The 6,000-nt window shown below is 28.0% G+C and overlaps 1 long non-coding RNA gene across 1 annotated transcript; it reads left to right on the top strand.

The window, feature by feature from the left end:
• Positions 1–1,398: 1,398 nt before the first annotated feature.
• LOC108479095 (uncharacterized) lies at positions 1,399–1,952 on the top strand. Its single transcript, XR_001870411.2, has 2 exons — positions 1,399–1,521; positions 1,675–1,952. It is a non-coding gene; the product is annotated as an uncharacterized LOC108479095 (long non-coding RNA).
• Positions 1,953–6,000: the final 4,048 nt, after the last annotated feature.

Genomic DNA, 6,000 nt, shown 5'->3' with positions numbered 1-6,000 from the left:
TCAGCTTACTCACATCTCCATCAACAAACCTTTTTGGGTTTAGTTACCCATTACCATATTAAAGCTAACAAATATGAAAGAAACAACTATGGAAGCTATTAACATAAACTTGAACAAAAAGATGAAAGCTTTAATTTTTAACTTGATAAACTTAAATGAAAAGCAACTAACACAAAGATTAAAAAAAAAAAGAACACTAAATATGAGAGCTTTAATAGATGAAAAGAAAGAAAATTGAAATAGGATTAACTCAAATATTAAAGCGTGATTACAACTAAGTTTAAAGTCTTTAACATGTAAATAAAACTAAGTTATAGAAAAAACTAACTTAACTAACAACTATGAAACTAAATAAAACCAGAAAGAAACATGAACTAAACCCCTAAAACTATAGAGACGAAATCTACCCTATTCTTAAGCTAAAAGATAAAAGAAAACCCTAAAGCTAGAAAGTTTTCTAACCTAAAACTACAGCCTCCTTTGGTCACAGCAAAAAATGGCTTTATATAGCATATTACAACCCAATATTTAGTGACAAAAATACCCCTGGACTTTATATTTTGATTGGTGTTGGACAAAAACTACCCCTTGCAATCATTTTTCTCTACGTTAGACAGTGATATCGCGATACCCAAGCTTGGGTATCCCGATACCCACAACAATTACAAGTAGGGGGTCCTTTGTATTAATATCTCATTAAGAATCAAATTGCTAAGAGATAATATCCTATAATATCCATTAGAAATCAAATTGCTAAAAAATAATATCCCATAATAATATATTAACAAAAAGCAACTCTTCCACAAACTGAACCGAGAGAAAGACGGGAAACAAGAACCAAAAAAGAACAGTGACCCATACAACGAAGAAGAGGAGATGAAAGCAATCAAACGTCTCTCATCGTGATTGGAGAAGTCAACGTAATCGATGGCAGCAACACTCTTTAGAATAGCAAAACGATAGAGAAAAAAGAGTAATAACTTTTTCAACATATTATAAAAATTGAAAATGAGAAAAACTGAGCCTTGATTAGTAAAGTTAAATTCAACCCATTTTTAAACAGATTTAATATTATTATCTAAGCTTATTTTTAAGCTTTATTTTTGTTCAAACCCTTCAAATATTATTCAAACCTTCATATTTCAACTAATAACTAAATAATTATATGTATTTACAAGCTTTACTTTATAGGAAAAAAAACAAACAAACAAACAAAGATCCTCAAAAGATTTATAAGATTTAAATAAAAGGAATGAATAAGTTAATTTTTCCATATGAATGAAAAATCCAAGTTCAAAATAATTAATACAAATGGAAACACAAAATCTTAAAAGTATTTATTTCCATATTGGTGAAATTTTCAACTTTAAACTTAAAGACTTATATATATGAAAACCCAAATTCTTAATTTGAATCATACCATCGTTTTGTCTATTGATATAATGGCAAATTTCAAGTATTTTTCTATTTGTCTAATTCTCTTATGTATTATCTTCGCTGAGAACTTGGATCTTTACGAATGTAAGTATATATGTTTCATACTAGTAAATAATTTATATGAGATTCCAGGTTTAAATTAGTTGAAAAATCATATTTCTTACTCAATAAAAATATATATTCGTATTTTTTATTTCATTAGAAAAATACTTATATATTGGATGTTTAATTTTGTAGGTAAAAGCAGAAAACTTGTAGGTACCGAAAATGATATGGATTGGTTTGAAAAAAATGGGAAGAAAATTGAAAGTGATGCAATAACGTTGTCACCATGCCATAGATTGCTTTGCAACGGGTTACATAATTGTTATTGTTGTATTGCAAAACCAGATTTAGGATGTTTTAATGTGCAGGCTGATTGTGAAAAGATTTGCCCTTATCAATAATCTCATCTATTTTGTATTAATTTCAATAAATTCATGAAATGGGTAAATAAAATGATTTCATATTTATCATTTTCTATTGATTGGCAATATTGTTTTTAATTTTTTATTTATAATTACTTATAAATAGTAACCAATAGTAGAAAATGCTTGGTAAATATGAAAACTATTATAATTTCGTATTTTTCTCATTCATATATTAGTATTACACTATTGTTCCGCTTGAGGTTAAAACTAAGATTAAGATTAAGATTTTTTATTAATTAACATTAATTTTATCAAAAGTTCAGGAAACATATATAATTGAACCCAATACATGAGAGACCTAAAATCTCTCATATCACATGAGAGGCTGCAACTCTAGTTTTATTATCTAGGGTGTGTCATTCACCTCTACTCCAGTTGGAGTAGGAGTGTATTTTCTATTAAATAAATATTATTTGTGTTATTTTTATTTAACCTGGATTCACCTCTCTCTCTATAAATTGACACCTACGGTAAAGGAAAATAAACTTGATTCATACATTGTTATTCTACTGAAAAATAGGGTGAATTTATTCCTAAGCATAAATTTTATTTTTCGAAATAACAAACTTTTTGATTTATAAAGAGAGAAATTACTTTTACACTGAAAGTAGTCCTTCAGTTTGTTGTTATGTGTTTGGTTCATGCCACTCAAGCTTACACTTACACAATTCAGAGTACAAGGATAGCAGCAAAGGTTGCTTGGTTGAAAGCCAAGAATGTTTCAAATTCGTTTCATACAAAGCATATATACTTTTTTTAGAAAAGTTAATTGCTATAAATATTACAAGTCGGCTCAATTTTTAAAATTTTAAACTTCTGCTATAACTGAAAACTCTTTTCTTAACCGAATTTTTCCAACACTCGAGACATGTACCCTATGGTATCGAGCCAAGTAAACATCGAACCTAAATTAATTTTTCCCTGTTTCAGGTCTCGAGAGAGATACCCTTTGTCTCGAGCATCCAAACATCGAAGCTAAAATAAGAAAACAAGGGAGGCAAGTCTCCAGACTAGTCTCGAGACATGAAAGTGTTGGAAAATATGGACATCACATATATAATAAGGATAATTACATGTTATTATTTACTATCATGATATGTTAGCCAAAATTAAAAATAATCTAATTTGGTTAGAATTTTATTGGGTTTTAATTATTAAATAAAGTATAAGTCAAATATGTGTAGATACTCTACTAATTGAGTTCTAATCAAAATCTAATCAATGATGGCTAATTAGAAATTGATTAGAACTAATATGCCAAGGTTATAAATACTAGGGTTATGATCCCCAAATTATATACAGGATATCTTTTCTAATATCCCATCATTAGGAAAAAGAGAGCAGATATTCTCTGAATTTTTTGTGTTCTAATTTGGAAGATCAAATCCCCAAGATCTGATAAAACTTCAAGGATTTCATGGATTCAGGTACGCTTCCGCATCTAGTTTTGTTCTTGATTTATTCTTGATGATTTGACATGATAGAACTTGGTTTATTAAGTTTTATTTCAGATTTATTTTACATATTCTAAAAAGCGGTATCAGAGCCTTGTCATGTCGAATCATTGAGAATTGATTAAATTTGTATTCTTTTTAAAATGATCTATTCAAGAAATTTCATGGGTTTAATATTTTAGTTTGGTGTTTTGATCATACACCTTTTAAATTTTTTGGATTCAAGATTTTAGGGTTTGGTATAGAAATTGGGCAAGTGATGATGTTTATGAGGATTTATGTTGAAATTTTAGGGTTTTAAATTTTTTTATGAATTTGGTTTTTGAGGAAATTGTTGTGTGAATCAAATTATAGTTTATTTATATTTTCAGATTAAAGTTTTGTTAAAAGTAGATGTTGATGTTTGCGTTTCATTATGAAACCATATACATTTATTTTTCTTTAACTAATTATGTGTCTATTTAAAAAAAATTATAGAAATTGATTCATATATATGTTTCGTTTATATATATATAAATATATCACTACAAGAAAATAAGGCTTTAACGGCATTTTTAGTGGCGTTTGAACAAAAAACGCCGCAAATATTATACAATAGCGGTGTTTGCAATAAAACGCCGCAAAAAACTAAGCAATAGCGGCGTTTTTGATCCAAACGCCGCTAAAAACTAAGCAATAGTGGCGTTTTTGGAAAAACGCCGCTATAGGTCGAGGTTTTAGCGGCGCTTTTGGAAAAACGCCGATATAGGTTGAGGTTTTAGCGGCGCTTTTAGAAAAACGCCGCAAAAAAGTAATTTAGTTTATGGGTTATGTTTAGTGTTTAGGGCCTAGAGTTTAGGATTTGGGGTTTGAAATTTAGAGGTAAATATGGTAAACTACTTAACTTGTGTATCTTAGATTTTTTTTATAATATAAATCTAAATAAGATAAATATAAATTATTATTTTAAAAATATATATATCAAAATATGTTAAATCCGAAAGTATCGTGAACAATAGTTTAGTGTGCAATAGGTTAAATCCTAAAAGTATAAATTATGAACACAATTATTGATATAACATCATTTTATATTTATATATTGCATACATAAATATTTATATTTATTCAATATAAAAATATATTGATGTATTTATTTTTAAAATGTGTATGATTAAATCAAAATTAAAGTTTCAATTATACATTTAAACCACAATTAGAATTTCACATCTACAATTACACATTAAATCGAAATTCATATATAATTCGATATGTATCTCTATCAAAATTTAGGTGTATACATATAATTAAATATCTAATTATGGTTTAAGGGTTGGGGTTAAGGGTTTATGGTTTATGTTTTATGGTTTAGAGTTTAGGGGATAGGGGTTATGATATAATGTTTATTATTTTAGGGTTTAGAATTTATGATTTAAGATTTAAGGTTTAATGTCCATGGTTTAAGGGTTTAGGGTTTATGATATAATGTTTATTGTTTTTGGTTTAGAGTTTATGGTTTAGAGTTTATGGTTTTTTGTTTTACAGTTGGGATCGTAGTATTGTTCATGGTTTTAGGGGTTAGGCTATTAAGGTTTAAGAGTTAGGATTTTTAATAAGATAACAAAAAATCAAATTATTTTTGGGTTTAGGTAAGTAATAAGATTCTTTTTTAATTACTTTTATCCCTTGTAATATATATATATATATATATATATATATATATTTAGGGTTTAGGATATAGGTTTATAGTTTGGGGTTTAGGTTTAGGATTTACTATTGGAAAATTGATGCAACATTTGGATTTTATTGAGAAAAATTTAAAAGTAAAACTATAGAAAAGCACATGTCAAAAATGAAAAAATAAAATACTATTAATTAAAATAATTTTAAAGTTATTTTTGGGTATATGACTGATTTTTTAATTTATATATTAATTAATTTCTTATATAATTATAAAAAGATCATATTTGTTTTAATATATTAAAATTATCAATATAGTTTAAATTATTTAAGAGATAATGATAAAGTTTATATATATTAAAACAAAATAATAGATTTTTAGCAGAGTAAAACGGCACCATTTTGTGTAAAGGGAAATGACTTTTTGCGGCGTTTTTATAAAAAACGCCACAAAAGATAAGCAATAGCGGCGTTTTTTTTTACCCAAAATGCCTTAAAACTTTTTCCCTAAATCAGTTCCCCCTTCCCTCTGAAATCCCAAAATCTCTTTTTTTTTTCCCTCCTTTCTTTTTCCCAAAATCGGTTCCCTCCCCCCTCCCCAAAGAAATCCTAAAATTTCACCTGAAATTAGTAGAAGCAATGGCTGAAGAAGCAGCAGTAGCATCGACGCCGCCTCAATCATCTGCGCCGCCATTGGGATCTACCGTTATACCGTCACAAAAAGAAAGTAAGATTTTTTCTTTTGGATTCTTTTTCCTGTTTCTCTCTCTCTCCTAATTGAAGAATATTTTGATATCCTTTCTCAAAGGTGCATTCGGTAGTTCGAATTGCACCGCACCAAGCTTGCTTCCGGTTCGTCGATTAAACCGCTCGAGTTTGGCATATTGAGCCTCACGGTCATGTAAGTCGTCACCCTCTTTTTTAATTTTCTTCGTTTTCATTGTTTCTTTCTCTTCTGGGTATTTTGAATGTTGCTTTTTTAT

This window comes from Gossypium arboreum, chromosome 12, assembly GCF_025698485.1.
Source record: "Gossypium arboreum isolate Shixiya-1 chromosome 12, ASM2569848v2, whole genome shotgun sequence".
NCBI lineage: Eukaryota > Viridiplantae > Streptophyta > Magnoliopsida > Malvales > Malvaceae > Gossypium > Gossypium arboreum.
Note: the sequence above shows the minus strand (reverse complement) of the source record. Positions and strands in the feature narration are given on the sequence as shown.